Below are 17,392 nucleotides of genomic sequence, written 5' to 3' on the forward strand. Positions count from 1 at the left end.
ATCTAGCTGCTACCTACCAAGTGTCGTAGGCGAGCCCCACTGTCTCCAACCCACACATCAGCACCTCTACTGCAGCCAACACACACAAAAAACCAAGGCTCTCTCTCTGGTCAGCATCCACTCTCTGCCTGCAATCATCGCCCACACAAAACCAGCTACTTCTCTCCAGAAGGCGCCCACACTAGCTAACCCTCAACTCAGCAGCTCACACTCTCTGTGTGTTGTGACCAGCAGCTTCGCCAACCACCAGAGCCTCTGCACAATCTCAGCACCAACCAAACACCAGCCCAAGCCACATCACCCACCACTTCAGTCTGTCTCTTTGCCTGCAGCCCTCCAAACCTGCATAGGCCACCTTCCTTTCCTTTGTGCCAGTAAGCTGCTCCGCGCGCCAGCCTGTCAACCCCAGTCGACCCTTAGCTTCACCCTCTTGCCTGCTTGCGTAGCCAACTGCAGCTCGTCACCTACACAAGGCGGCTGCTCCACTACTCTATGCCTGCTTATCACCAGAGACTAGACGTCAACGAGGCCTTCTCTACTCCACGCTGCTATGATCACCCGTCTAGCACACGGCGGGTTTTTCCAGCTCTCACACCTGGCGGCTACCACACCTCTTCGCCCGTGTCTGCACAAGCGCCCGAGCCTTCTACTACCAGGCGGCCACCCTTCGAGACGGCCATCCACGCTTTTCGTTTGCTCCACGCTCGCCAGTTTTCGTCTCTGCAGAGCTGGGCTACCCGCGAGCCCCCAGCACCCGTAGGCTACCCTCTTCACTTGTACGCTTTGCGGCCCTCTGTAGCAATAACCCCCGCCAGGCGTCCTTCTTCCGAGAGGTCGCCACTTCCTGTGCAAAACCCACCCTTCTCTGGCTCTCCTTCTCCTCAGCAAGGCGGTCACCTTAGAATCACCAGCCCGTCTCTTATCGAACAAGGCGGCTGCTCCTCGAATCTTCGCCAGCCTCTGCAAACTCACGATCACCCGGGCACCTTTTCAACAGCAAGGGCGACCTCCCTATGGACCCCGGTCACCTTTTTCGAAGCGGCCATCCTCTTCTTTCTTCATGCCTTCGCCACCTTCTAGACAACAAGCTGGCAGCGCATAAGGCCTCCACGTGGTCATTTATAGGGTGGCCACATAACATATATATTTTTTATTTTTTTTAAAGCCTCAAAGCCACAAAATGATGGCCACCAATGCCCTCGCATCTCCTTGTTTCATTTGATTCACGTGCGGCGCCCATACTTTCCTTCCAAAACAATGCTGCCCCCGGCTTAGAATCATCAACGTGATACTTCTCAAACCCGACAATTTCCCATCGGTGCCATGCACTGCCGATCATCTCCACATGCTTGCTAAAAATGGAGCGCCAATTTGACCAACCATCATCACATTCGGGGTTCCCGGTACACTTTCACATACAGGCATCACCATCAGCTCGTAAAAAAACCATAAAACAACCCACTCTGTACATTTGCCAGGGCATTCAGGGCAAGTTTATTCGTAAATCACGCACACCATATGTACACAGACCCAAAACACCTTTCAGATTTTAACTTGACAATGCCAGCATTATGGAACGATATCAAGGATTGGGTAGAAGGAAGAATTAACCCAATGACCATATTAGAGGAGAGTCAGACACCTTTGGCAAAGGGAAACACCAAGAACCTGAGGAGGGGGAAACACCTAGATTCATCCAAATACCTGTCAAAACCAATTAGGGAGGTATTATAAGAGAGATGACACGAATGCCGCAATTCCAATCCACCATAATGGTACCAAGCACTAGCTATCCTCGATGAAGGTGTGGGTGTGAGCATCATCACCAAGAGATGTTGGGAAAAGTGGGTAAAACCGGGATTAGAAAGAGCGGATCTAATCGTCAAGATGGCAGATGGAACATCTTCAAGGGGCCAATGGGGTTATTGAAAAACATAAAGTTAAGGTCTTTTCATTATGTTACCATCATGAATTTGTTGTAATGGACTTTCTGCGCAACCAAATTCTTATGATATTATCTTGGGCAGACCCTTCACATGAGGGAGGCCAAGGTGGTGCACAATTGGGCATGTTAATCCCATTTTGGATTAACAAGTATGCTCCTCCAATTGAGGACATTAATAAGTGTCATGAAAAGGCATTATAAAAGTTATCCATTATGAGATATTGGCCACCCAAGGCCTTAGTTAAGTAAGTTTTGGGCACCCAAGTGTGAATAAGGGCCAAATGTATATAAGGCATTTTCTCATAATAAAAAGACACAATCCTACTTTGTGCTATTGAGAGCTCTTCTTGTGTCTTGAGAGAGATTGAGAGAGAGTATTCTAGAATTTGTGCCTCTTTTATGCTTGTATGTTCATGCTTGTGTGGGAGAGTGAGAGAGAGTGATTGCCTTATGCGACAGTGTGAGCGACTCTATGACAGCGTGGAGGTGGAGCTTGGAGGTTTGGAGCTTAACAAGTGAGCTTGGAGGCCTCAAGGGACTCAAGTTCAAAGCATTGGTAAGTGCCCTACGACAGTTATGTTCTATTTCTCTTCCCTTAGGTGAATGCATTGAGTTCCCTCTTGGAGGTGTGGTAGCCCATAATAACGGGGCATTAGACCAAGTGTACGTTCGAAAGGATTTGCAAATTCTGAAGATAGATCTTCTCCATATGTGGAAAGCATATCCCATGGAAGGGTAATTGTTGGAGATGATTCGGTCACCACCCATCACAAAACAAACCACATCCTTACAAGTCTATCCAAACCAATTAAAGAACACTCAAGGGAAGAGGAAGAGGCCGAGATGTACGCATCGCTTCCACCTCCGAACTTTAGTGAAACTGGATGCATGTACTTACCACCATAGATGTGTTGTCCCCAAGAGAAATAAAGTATGCTGAATCGGGAATGATTCCCACTACCTCCGTGCACATGATAGATTTACAATTCATGGAAGAAGAAACAGAGGATGAAGCCTCCAGCATAAATAGGCCTAGACCGCATGGTTGCAGTAGCAACAATCGATGCCTCAAGAAGTGGCAGAAACAAAAGAGGTATGTCTCTTGACACAATGCCCTGTTTTTGCGAAGTAAACCCATAGATGCCCAATGGCTAAGATATCTCAAAGTCACTTAGGTACACGATGAGTTCTTTGAGAACTGGAGTGAGGAGTTGAGTAAGATCACCTTGGAAGGGAAACGAGAAGAGAAAATTACTCTTCAAGAGCCTAATCCACTTAAACTTACCAAGGCTAGACAAAGGAAACGAAATAAGGCTAGAGGCAAGAAAGGAAATGTCCCGGAAGGAGGATGAAAATGACGACAAGGCAGATCTGTACTACCCAGTGCCAGATCATTTCAAAACCTACACCATCGATGAAAAGAAAGTGGTTCAATTGATAGCCAAGAGAGCAACGGAGAATGGCCAATCTATATCTTACGATGGGCCAGCATATGTTAAGTAGGTAGACATTGCAGAGCCAAGGGAGGATCCTAAACTAGTCTACATTGCTAATGACTTAACTGCTGCTAAAGAAGAAGAGTTCATTGCTCTCTTAAAGGATCCTAAACTAGTCTACATTGCTAATGACTTAACTGCTGCTAAAGAAGAAGAGTTCATTGCTCTCTTAAAGGAGTTCAAGGATTGTTTTACTTGGAAGTACACAGAAATGAAGGGTGTACCACCCGAGGTGGTTCAACACACTATCCCGATCATGGAAGGCTCGAGACCATCTATGCAAAAACCTTACCAGATGAATCCCAAATACGCGCCTAGTGTAAAAAGGAGGAAATTGATAAACTCATAGTTGCAAATTTCATCTATGAGATTGAGCACACCGATTAGCTTTCACCAATCATGATCGTGCCAAAAAAGAAGTGGAAGCTAAGAGTTTGTGTTGATCTCAAAAACGTCAATGCAACTACTAGGAAAGACCACTACCCATTACCTTATACGGAGCATGTATTAGAACGGGTGGCAGGAGAAGAGGCCTACATCTTCTTGGATGGTTTTTCAAGCTACAATCAAGTGTCCATTACACTTGAAGATCAACATAAGACAGCCTTTAACACCATGTGGGGGACTTATGCTTATAAGCTTATGCCTTTTTGCCTCACAAATTCCCCTGCAACTTTCCAAATACTAATGTGCACATCCTTCAAAGACTACTTGCAAAAGTGGCTTGAGGTATTCATTGACGATCTATGTGCACACTCACAATGGACTGAACATCTAGCTTGCTTAAAGAAGGTGTTTGAGAGATGTTGATTATATCGCATATCCTTAAATCCTTTAAAATGCCAATTTTGGGTCAAGCATGGTGTTATATTAGGGCACATTGTGTCTAAACATGGTATTTCCACTGATGAGAGCAAGATGAAGTTGATTCTAGAATTATCACCACCAATAAACTACAAGGGCGTACAAGGATTTATGGGACATGTTGGGTACTATCGAAGATTCATTATCTTCTATGCTCAGATTACCAGACCATTGTATAGACTACTCATAGTCTTTAAGTGGACTGACAAATGCCAAAAAGCATACGATCATTTAAAACAAGCATTGGCCCAAGCACCCATCTCTTGAGACCACCCAACTAGGATCTTATATTTCATGTACACATCAATGCATCAAATTTTGTTATTAGATGCGTAGTGGCACAACTTAGGGAATTCAAATTGGATTACCAAGTTTGTTTTATCAGTCGACAATTAAACGATGTGGAATTGAATTATACCACAACGGAATGCGAAGGATTGGCTATGGTATATGCTATTAAAAAATACAAACATTACTTGTTAGCCAATAAATTTGTATTTTTTGTGGATCATCAAGCCCTTTTGTATCTAGTAAACAACCATGCACCACAGGAAGAGTCACTAGATGGTTACTCTTGTTTTGGAATTTGACTTTACGGTCACTATAAGAAAAGAATCACAACATGTCTTGGCAGACCATATGTCAAGGATTCCAAACGGAGAACCTGCAACTCAGGTGGACGAAGATATTCCGAATGCAAGTCTATTCAAGTCTATTCCAAATGCAAGTCTATTCAAGATTGACATGATGCCTGAATGGAGTGAGGAAATATCAGAGTACCTGGCTTATGGTTTTCCACAAGATCAGCCTTTGAACAAGGATAAAATGCATCGACTTATTAAGTTGGTTGCACCATATCAATTAATTATTAAAGAACTATATAAGCAGGGCAAAGACGATATCCTTAGAAGATGTGTGCGAGAAGATGAGTTTGTCACAGTATTAGAAGAAGCACACTCAGGAATAGCCAGAGAACATTCTACTAGAGATGTTACAGCTCGCAAGGTACTTCAAGCAGGACTATGGTGGCTTAAGTTATTCGGAGACGCAATAGAATTTCTAAAGAGATGCAAAGAATGTCAACGAATTGTTGTTCGACAACAAAAAGACAGGATGCCACTTACCCCTATAATTGTGAGATAACCTTTTGAGAAATGGGTTATTAATTTTGTTGGACCCATTAGTCCAGCAGCACACCCATCACAAGCTCGTTATGTGATCATGGCCACCGATTATTTCACCAAGTGGGCAAAGGCGAGAGCCTCTAAAAAAGTTGATGCTCGAACTACGGCCACGAACTACGGCCAAGTTCTTACATGAACAAATCATTTCTAGATTTGGCTGCCCACTAGAATTAGTCAGTGATGACTAATGTTCACATTTCATCAATGAGGTGATTGAACATTTACTCACGGAATTCCTTGTGGTACATCGAAAATCATCACCTTATTACCCACAAGCAAATGGCCAAGTTGAGAACACTAACAAGATTTTATGTCCCATCCTGACCAAGACCGTGGAGGCCAATAAAGCGGATTCGGAACACAAGCTGACTCGCAGCATCATGGGCCTATCGTACGTCGTATAAGATACAATGGGATACACTCCCTTTTGTCTAACTTATGGCATCGATGCAGTAATGCCCATGGAATTCTTAGTTTCAAGCCTACGTATTACGGTACAAGAAAGGCTTACAGAGAATGCATTAGCCGAGAGGTTGATTAACTTAGAGAAACTTGATGAAATAAGGCTAATTGCATCGCATGGGTTAATGGTTGAGAAACTTGGTTTGACCATAACCTAAAACACAAAGAACTAAAAAAGGGGGACTTTGTCATCATGTATGTTGTTGGAAGAACCAAGAAAAAGAAACTAAAATATAGAGCATTAGGACATTTTAGAGTGTCTAAAATCACCCCCCAAGGGTCAATCCAAATCGAAACCATCGATGGGATAGAAATGGAGGGGTATACGGAAGTAAACTGAGAAAATATTACGGACCCCTGACCCAGGAAATGCTTGAACAAGAGCATCTTTAAAACAAAAGGAGCTAGCAAAGGAAAAAATCAGACAAGCCCAAGAGGAAGCCAAGGCAAGGGAGGCCAAAACAAAACAAAGACTCCAAGGGAGAATGCTACATGTAAACATGGCTTCACTAACCATGTTTGAAGAGGATGACCTAGACATTGAGCTTGCATGACTCATCAGTGTACGTGTCTCTACAAAAGGTAATCAAACCAAGAGCATTGCATTAATTGATACGGGGTCAAGTTATAACTTCGTTTCCTATGAAACATAGGTAGCTCTAAACAAACCTACCCTCCTAGAGGCAACTAATTCACAAGTTCGCAGTGTGCACCTCTCAGTTATGCAAACAATGGGATTTTTGTAACATCTAATGGGAAAGTCAGACAGTGCAACTCAACGATGGCAATGACACCTTCACCATCCCATTATAGAGTCCCTTGAATAAGGGACTCCATAATGGTAATGACACCTTCACCATCCCATTATGGAGTCCCTTGAATAAGGGAAAGCAAGCAATTACATGTGATATGGAGCCACCAATGCCAAGAAAAATGAAAAAATCCACAGAGCAGGCATCAACCTCAAACTAGCAGCACCGCTCAAGAGGACCACAGAAAAAGAACTATATGTAGCACGACAACAATGGGTTCCCAAATTCCAACTTCAAGCCTAAGGATACTATGAAGACAAAACCTCATAGAGGTTTCAAAGTACAAAAAACAAAGCTCCATACAAGAGCTGAAAGAATCAAAACAGGGAAAGAAAGCAGCAACCCAAGCATGCCAGAACACCACTAGGCATTCAAACCCAAGGAAAACACAAAATCTAGTGCGGTGTTTATCTGCGACCAAATAGAAGAAAGCCAAAGGCACAAGAAGAATCAAAGCCCAGATACATCCAGTGTCAAGATAACACCAAAATTGGTCTAGAGAAAGAAAGTCGTTCACCCATGCCAACGAGAGAAAGCCAAAGGCACAAGAAGAATCAAAGCCCAGATACATCCAGTGTCAAGATAACACCAAAATTGGTCTAGAGAAAGAAAGTCGTTCACCCATGCCAACGAGAAAGTGCAACATCTCAAACATCACCCCAAAGAATGATCAAGCAGAGCCAAGTTCTACACGATATAAACATTGAGGTGAACATAAATGCACAGGAAACACAACAGGTTCACGAAGCTTCAGTGGATGAACTCTTCCAATGGATGGAAGAAAAATTAAAAAGTTCTCACTCAGAACTCAAGCGACTACAACAACACATACCCATTCACTACAAAATACCAAGTTGGTTCCCATGGAAATAAGAAGGAAGGAAGGTACAAGGTGAAGGACTCTGCAACTCATGCCATCAAATTTCCTATCCAGTTCCTACCGTGAAAACAGGTTCATACGTTTCATGTGCTTAGTTCTCCTTTGTTGACCTTGGAATGCTTGAGCATATCGGACTCCTTAGGGTATCACCAATTTCATGTGTAACAGCAAAGGCTACTTCACGTTATGAAAACCTTGGGCTACTTCATGTCGTGAAACGCTTCAAGCTACTTCATGTCATGAAGCACTACAGACTGGTTCACACCGTGAAATAGCCACATGAGTCCAGCCAATCGTTTATGGCCACATGGCAAGCCCAATTAAGATAGTTGTTGAGCTGGCTAGCGCATAAATACACCACCTTTCCCTTTTCGAGAACTTTTTCTCATTATCTTTGCTCGTGTGGATCGTCTTCCTCGCATCTTTGCTCTCACCCTCTACTCATGATTGTCATTTGCGCTGTGGCCTTTCATCACCTCGGCCTCATTCGTTCTCAGGTAGGAGCTCATGCTCCAAATCTTTGATTATTATGATATGCTTCTTTTCCTTTTTTCATCACATATTGAATCACCATACCTGCACAACACAGATGTTGCTGCTTTTTGTTTTCTAATTATCTTTTTATCTACCCTTGCATTACTTGCATGGACAAACCATTACAACACCAAAAATTATTACAAGTTGGGCAACGTGAAACAACAGTCTGTTGTTTCATGGCCCAACCCCCGTCTACTAGCAGTTAAAGCTACCTCCAAGTTGGACTATGCACGATGTGTTTCACGTGAGTTGGTTAAAGCCATATACAGGTCCTATCTCTTCAGAAGTTAAAGATGAGGCAGAACCAGATATTGTTGTGATGAAGCAGAAGTTATGGTTCTAGAACAGATCCTTCTGCATCGTTTCAAGCATGGCTCAGGCCAAAGACAAAGACAGTTCCTCACGAAGCTTCAGGACCGAGGGACCTACAAAGCGGTATGGCTTGACAAAGAGTTTTTCGAAGACTATCTAGCATTATTAAACGGATTATTTGGAGGCTATGCAACTTCTGTTAAGTTAAGCAGAAGGGGATGTCACGTGCATCACGCACTTAGATGCCACGTAGACATATCTGTACAGAAGATGCAAGACCTGGGATGGTAAGCTAGTCCCATGTGAGCCCAGTCTGGACGAGTCAGCCACACACGGATCCATCCCAGTCGTCCAAGGTCAGGTGTGCATTGTCCTGCATAGGAGTCCAAGGTGAGGTGTGCACTGTCCTGGACATGAAACAGTGCTAGTCTGGGCTGTGAGTCTCCCTCTGGAATGATGTCAGTGATTTTGTGTATCTGGTATGGTACTGGATGCCAGATCATTGTGTAGGTAGTTAGGGTTTGCTTTTAGGAAAAGGATTCCACCCATAGGGCTACCCTAAGTCATTGTGTGGGCATGGGGATAGTGTAAAACCATCCCCATGAGGGCCAAGAAGGCCCTGGGCTGAACCCACCAGCCATGGAGGGGCTGTAGGATAGCCCTATAGGGGAAAACATACAGGATATGTAGCCTTCGTATGGATGTAGGGCAACTATGGGGCAACCCATACAGGCTGCCCAGTCCCCAAACTGCTTGCAAAACAGTGTCTAGCCCCTTGATGCCCATCCAGCCATGAAGAAAAGCGCAGCAATTTATGGGAATTATCTAGCATTTAATGCTATTATTTCAGTCGTGGGAAGAATATAAGCTGGCTGCCTGGACTTAAGCTGGCCGACTGCTTATTTGGAGTAGTATAAATAGATGAGCCAAAATCCCATTGTGTTATCTCATAATTCACCAAGAGCTCAAGCAAACAAAGGGCCAGGACAGCCAAGGGCTTGTTAATGTAAAGGGGTGAAGGACTACAGGTCAAGGGTAGAGATTTCTCAGCCAAGAAAGGTCAAGTTTTCTTGTATTTTCTTTCAGATTTACATCATTCTAATAAAGCAAATACACCATTCGTGGGGTGGGGGCCCTACAGAGGGTATTTGGGACCCAATACTGTGTCCTCTCCTCTCTCCCTCTCTCTCTATTTTTTGCATATCTTCATTCAGTTTTGTACATTAATTCGATCGCGTGCTAAAAGTGTGCTGATTTTTTAGCATTAAAGTTACCGATTTGCCCCGAAGCTTCCGCATGTTACATTGCATGACCAGTTTTACTCCAAGGAGCCATCTTGTTCCTCTCAAAAACAATGCCTCGACACCCAGTCCCTATCGGCAGAATATTCATTAAAAGAAATAGGTATTGCACTCATTGCCTCAACACCCAGTCCCTATTGGCAGAATATTCATAAAAAGAATAGGTATTGCACTCATTGCAAGACGTTTGGAATGTTGATGATGAGTGTGCCATCAAAGCCAGGGAGAATAGAGGTACCAACCCCAACACCAACAAATCGAATCGCCAAAACAACCAAGGTGGCGGCAATGCCCCAAATTGGCGGCGGGCTGAGAGAGGGGGTAATGCTCCAGCACCTACTCTGTAGGCAGCAAGGTCCCCCATCAGGGAACCAGCAACAACAACAAGGCACTAGCACAAATTGGCCTAGATCTTCTCAGTGGTGGTGGTAAACCACTGGCCAAGTTGCTCAAGGTCCCCTCCTAGTCAGTATCCTTCGCCACCTTAGAAGGGATGTTTGATTGGTCATCATCTCTTACACCTCATCCTGGCCCCTTGGCCAATGTTGCCTCAAGCCACATCTGAGTTAGACTCTAGCTACTCTTCTGAAAGGAAGAAGAAACATTGGGCTAGACAAGGCAGTCAACATATGGAAGCTTTTACCCTTGTTCAGATCTATCACTTACTTGATGATCCATCTGTGCCATCGAAGGAAGAACAGAGTCTTTTTTGAGTCAGGGAGGTGTATGCTAAAGGAGAAGCACCTCTCCAACACCTGCTAGGCTAAATCTATCACCACAACAAGCTACCTGAGATGAACAGATCCCCAAATGAAGCACTCCAGAGAATCACTCCATATGAAGCTTTTCATGGACTCAAGCCTCATGTACATCATCTTAGAATGTTTGATTGTTTAGCTTTTTCTCATATTCCAAATGCAAATAGGAAAAAGCTTGATGACAAGTCACAAAAGTGTGTGTTTGTTGGATATAGTAGTAAGCATAAGGCTTACAAACTCTATAATCCAATAAAAAAGGAAACATTTGTGTCAAGGGATGTGATATTTGATGAGACTGCCAATGGACATCATCTCATCCATAAAATGCATTAGCTACCCTAAAAGGGGAGATAACACCTTTGGAGCACTCCATTGAAGGACTAGAGGAAGAAGATGATGCCCACCAAGTAGCCCTCAGAAGGTCTACAAGAGATAGAAGGTAGCCCAAAAAGGTTAACATATCATAGAAGTAACAATCCAAACTTTGAACAAACAAATTATGCTCTCTTAACATCATTGATGCAGCATGATGAACCCTTCTTCTATGAGGGTGCTTGTGATAAGAAAGACTGGACAGATGCAATGGACAAAGAGATTATTGCATTACACACGAATCACACTTGGGATCTGTGTGAGATTCGACCCAACAAGAAACCAATAGGCTGCAAATGGATCTACAACTTGAAGTACAACAAGGAAGGGAAAATAGATAGGTACAAAGCAAGACTTGTGGGTGAAGATTTTGCTCAAAAATAGGAGGTTGATTATGAAGAGACCTTTGCACGAATAGCCAAGATGAATTCCATTAGGTTAGTAATTTCTCTATCTTCTCATAAGTGGAAATGGTGGCAAATGGATGTCATCCATGCCTTCCTCAATGGTCAGCTTGAGGAAGAAGTCTATATGTAGCACCCTGCACAGGTATGTCCAAGTAGGAATAGAGCATCTTGTTTGCAAGTTTGAGAAGAGCTTGTTTGGTTTGAAACAAGCTCCAAGAGCCTAGTATGGCAAAATTGATGAGAATCTCAAAGCTCAAGGTTTCTAGAAGAGTAATGTAGATTATAATCTCTACTACATGATGAACCCTTCTTCTATGAGGATGCTTGTGAGATAAGAAAGACTGGACAGATGCAATGGGCAAAGAGATGACTACATTACACAAGAATCACACTTGGGATCTGTGTGAGATTCCACCCAACAAGAAACCAATAGGCTGCAAATGGATCTACAAGCTGAAGTACAACAAGGAAGGGAAAATAGATAGGTACAAAGCAAGACTTGTGGGTGAAGATTTTGCTCAAAAATAGGAGGTTGATTATGAAGAGACCTTTGCACGAATAGCCAAGATGAATTCCATTAGGTTAGTAATTTCTCTAACTTCTCTTCTCATAAGTGGAAATGGTGGCAAATGGATGTCAACCATGCCTTCCTCAATGGGTAGCTTGAGGGAAGAAGTCTATATGCAGCACCCTGCAGGTATGTCCAAGTAGGAATAGAGCATCTTGTTTGCAAGTTGGAGAAGAGCTTGTCTGGTTTGAAACAAGCTCCAAGAGCCTCGTATGGCAAAATTGATGAATCTCAAAGCTCAAGGTTTCCAGAAGAGTAATGTAGATTATAATCTCTACTACATGGTGAAAGGAAAGACATTGTTCTTGTTCTTCTGTATGTTGATGATCTAATTTTGATAGGAAGCAATGAAGCCATGGTTGCAACTATCAAATCCAAACTCTTAGCTGAGTTTGAGATGAAAGACCTTGGATACCTACACTATATCCTTGTTCTTCTATATGTTGATGATCTGATTTTGACAGGATGTAATGAAGCCATGGTTGCAGCTATCAAATCCAAACTCTCAGCTGAGTTTGAGATGAAAGACCTTGGATACTTGCACTATATCCTTGTTGGGATTAAGGTAGCCAGGACTACAGCAGGTGGTATCTTCATCTCTCAGCAAAAGTACCTGCTGCTGCAGATTAAAAATTTTCAATTTTTAGGTTTTTAATCTGTGCAATTCTAGGTGGGGGGACCTCTAAGTTTGGGCCTAAGAGGGAGGGGGACAAGAGTAGTAATTAGGCCCCATTAGCAAACCGAAGCCTAGGCCCCCTAGGGTCAAAGAAGTCAAAAATGTGCACCCAGCCCTCTTCCTATTGGTCCATTCCTAATCAAAAGTTAATCCAAGAGGCTCTCTTTGAAAAGATGCAGGGGAGAAGAGAGCTTGAGCTCTTGCTAGCACACACACACTCACAAAACCCTAAAAGAGAACACACAAGGTGAGAGGCTGAAAATCTTCTTCTACTTCATACAACACTCAACACACCATATACAAAGATAAGAGTACACACAATATGAAAAGATACTCAACCAAATACATACTAGGGTTCTCTATAGTGTGAACCCAACTAAATGAGCTGGCGCTATAACTATGCCAGTCTCTAGAATGGCTGTCACATAGCCTGTCATCCCACTGGCCGCATATCACCCATGATCTCACCAACCATGCCAGTGGTGTAAGTGTGGGGCCTATCCCCCAGGCGGGTCATCAGTGTCCACCGCCTCACTAGATGAGCTCGATATTTCAACACTCCCCCTCGAGCTCAACTCCATCTCATGTACACCAAGCGAAGCCCTGAATCTGCGGAGCTTCTTTGCACCCAATGCTTTGGTGAAGATGTCAGCGACTTGATCCTGTGTGCTAACATAAACAAGGTCAACGTCTCTTGCCAAAACCTTCTCTCTGACAAAATGGTAGTGGACCTCTATATGCTTCGTGCGAGCATGAAAAGCTGGGTTCCTAGTGGCCAACTATATACTGCTAATGTTGTCACAGAAAATGACAACTTGTCTATCTACTGATAGACCCAAATCTGCAAGTAGCTTTCTCAACCAAGCTACCTCACATGCTGCCATAGCAGCACCTCTGTACTCGGCCTCTGTACTGGATAGAGCAACGGTAGGCTGCTTCTTACTGCTCCAAGTTACAGTAGCACTCCCCGAAGAAATCTCCAAAGAAAACATGAAGCCACTAGTAGATCTTCTATCTGAGATACTACCAGCCCAATCAGCATCTGTGTACCCATGTACACATATCTCTATCCCAGTTTCATAAAATAGTCCACAATGCAAAGTAGACCTCACATACCTCAATATGCGTCTCAATGCATCCAAATGCGGCTTCCGAGGAACTTGCATAAAGTGACTCACCAACCCAACATCATAGCTCAAATCTGGCCTGGTGATCGTCGTCATGTAGATCAAGCTTCCTACTATGCGCCTATACATAGTAGGATAAATCAAGCTTCCTACTATGCGCCTATACATAGTAGGATCCTCTAAAATCTCTCCTGAATCTACACTCAACTTGCCATTCTGATCTAATGGCACTGAGATAGGCTTACAGCTTGTCATACCATACTTGGACAACATGTCCAAGCCATACTGTCTCTACAGTAATCCAATACCATGTGGTAACCTAATCACCTTAATGCCCAAGAAATATCTGAGCTCCCCTAGATCCTTCATCTCAAACTTCTGTCTAAGCAAGATCTTTACATTAAAGATCTCTGTATCATGGTCCCTTGTAATGATTAGGTCATCTACATAGATAACAACAAGCACAACCCCTCTATCACTGTGTCTCACATACAGCGAGAAATCCGCATTGGCTACATGAAAGCCAATAGTGAAGATATTCAGAAATCTTGTCAGACCATGCTCTTGGTGCTTGTTTTAAGTCATACAACGCTTTCTTCAACCTGCAAACATGCTCTTGGTGCTTGTCAAACCAATGCTCTTGTTGGTGCATGTTTTAAGTCATACAACGCTTTCTTCAACCTCCCTGTAAACATGCTCAGGGTGACTCACATCCTCATAACCAGGTGGCTGCAACATATACACCTCTTCCTGCAAATCCCCATGCAAGAATGCATTCTTTACATCCATCTGATGTAAAGACCATTGCTTTGACGCAGCCACTGCTATCACAACTCTCACTGTTGCCATCTTGGCAACTGGGCTGAAAGTTTCCTCATAATCAATGCCATATGTCTGCGCATATCCTTTGGCTACCAATCTAGCCTTGTACCTGCTTATGCTTCCATCACTGTTATGTTTTACTTTGTACACCCACTTACATCTAATGGCTTTCTTGCCTTAATTGCACTAAATCCCAAGTCTCATTTCCATATAGTGCATCCATCTCCTCATCCGTAGCTTTCTCCCAACACACATTTCCAAACAGCCTCACCAATGCATGTGGACTCTACAACCTGTACAACTTTTGCCATGTATGCATAGGAATGTGCCACATAACCATCATAGGTAAACCTTTGCACAGGATTCTTCACTCTCCCAGATCTTCGTAGCTTTGCCCAGGCCTTCTTTACACCGGGTGTTCTCATAGCTAGTATCCCAAGATCCTCATCATCAAGGCTCATCTCTGAGCCACTGGACTCTCCATCAACATGAGAATGCCTTTTGCAGAAATGTCAGGCATACTAAGGGGCTCAACCACTTTCTCTTTGCCTTTATGTGATGTACTAATCACATTTGTAGGACTGGTATTATGATGCAGCGTGCCACTCCATGGTCTATCAACTGAACCACTAGATGAGGACTCTCCTGGTCTACTCAAAGACTGTGATTGTTGGCTTGCATTCTGTGCAACCACATTTCCACTCACATCAGCCCCAACAGCTTCTTTTTCAGCAGCATACTAGCTACTCATCTCATAAAAAACAACATCCCTACTTACCCTCAACTCACGTGTAGTAGAGTTATAACACCTGTATCCCTTTTGCTCAAGGGAATATCCACTAAACACACATTTTTTAGCTTTTGGATCCAGCTTAGTTCTCAGCTCATCTGGCACATGCACATGCACATGCACATATGCAATGCATCCAAAGACTTTCAGATGAGACAAATCAGGTTTTCTGCCAGTAAACCTCTCCTCTAGAGTTACTTCATGTATGGCTACACTTGGAGTCCTGTTCATGATGTAAACTGCTATAGAAATAGCCTCATCCCAATAGCTATGCTGCATATTCTTCTCTCCCATCAATGCTCGCGCAATCTTAGCAATGTGCCTGTTTTTCTGCTCAACAACTCCATTTTGCTGTCTGCGGAGTGTATCTGCATGTAAATTGTCTCCGAATACCATTCTTCTTCAAAAATTCAGAGAACTCATTGGAGAAGTACTCTCCCCCTCCATCTGACCCTGTTTGCTTTTCAACCATAACTCTGAAATTCTGAAAATGAGTGAACACCTCACCCTTCTCCTTCATGAAGTATACCCACACTTTCCTTGTATGGTCATGTCACATAATACCTGCAGCCTTCCATAGACATGGTCTTCATAGGACCCCATACATTTGAATTCACAACATCTAGTGCATTTGTGCTCACAATTCTGTCACGTGGAAATATATGCTTTGTTTGCTTTCTAAATTGGCATGCTTCACATATTTTCTACATACCTTCAACTTTAAACTTTGGCAGCTCTGTCACAATTCCTTTAGTCTGCATAGACTTCATTCTCTGCACATTCACATGTCCAATTCTTTTATGCCAAATGTCTGTGTCTGCAACAATTCTTGAACCATTTGCAAATACCGCAGCACTCACTTTAGGCATGTTTACATTTAATGTAAACATTCTGCTCCCACTCTGTTGCCTTTTGTAACCAACCTGCACTTGTCTTTAAAGTCTTCAACAGTTAAACCGAACCTGCAAACCCTTCTTAATCATCTCGCCAATTGAAACCAGACTCTTTGTTATGTTCGGAACATGAAGTACATCTGCAAGGTACTTCACTTTGCCATCCTGCATAGACAATGGCACATCTCCAACATGGGCAATTGGATGAGTAGTATCATCCCCTGTTTCCACAAAACCTGGTCTTTCAAGGTTTTTCATCTCCTTGAACCACTCCCCATGACTTGTCATGTGGTTTAAAGCACCTGAATCAACGTACCATACATCATCTTTATGTGCTGCTTCAACAGACATGGCATTAACAACATGCTGCATATAATAAACAACCTTTCATTATCCTCATTGTTTTTACTCGAGGATGCATAGTTGTTTTGCTGCAATTTCCCATTTTGCATGTCAGCCTGCTTCTTATAACAATCTGCCTGCACATGTCCAGGCTTACCACAATAAAAGCATCCACGTGTATCATTATACTGCCTTTGCCAATTTCCACGACCTCTTTGACTCCCCCTGCCTCTGAATTAGCCTCTTCCACCTATGTGTTATTGTTGTTGTGAATTCTGGGAGGACTGTTGTTGTTGTTGTTGCTGGCCATAATTCTGATTACCTATTCGGCCACCTCCTTGGCCGCGTCCACGGCCTCCTCTACCTTGTCCTCTTCCTGAACTTGTGTAGAAGGCCTATTGCTCTGAGCTATTTTTGTTTTGTGAAAACTGTTGGTCTTCACCCAAGCTCTTCTCTTCTGTAAGGTCCCTCCCAAGCCATGTATATATGTGTCTCTTTTAATATAGATTTCAAGAAGGAAAGAGAGTGCACTTAGAGAAGAGTGAGACAATAAGTCTAGAAACATTAAGAAAGTGTTAGAATAAAAATATTAGCTCCAAAAATCCTAAAAGAAATAAGACAAGAATAGTTCTATTAAGAGATAAGTATCTCCAAAAATAGAAATTCGAATTTAGGTGAAAGGAGGTCATATTTAGAGTAATTTTACATATTTAGAGTCCATGCATACTAAAAATGTGGAAAAGCAACACGTTTCTAAAGATGGCGCGTTTGTGGCTATATACAGACGTTTTTGCCTATTCTACCTACGTAGGCTTGTAGACTAGATGCCTTCCGGTTCTTTTAA

Source organism: Cibotium barometz, chromosome 65 (assembly GCF_041138505.1).
Source record: "Cibotium barometz isolate CiBa-2024 chromosome 65, ASM4113850v1, whole genome shotgun sequence".
In the NCBI taxonomy this organism is placed as follows: domain Eukaryota; kingdom Viridiplantae; phylum Streptophyta; class Polypodiopsida; order Cyatheales; family Cibotiaceae; genus Cibotium; species Cibotium barometz.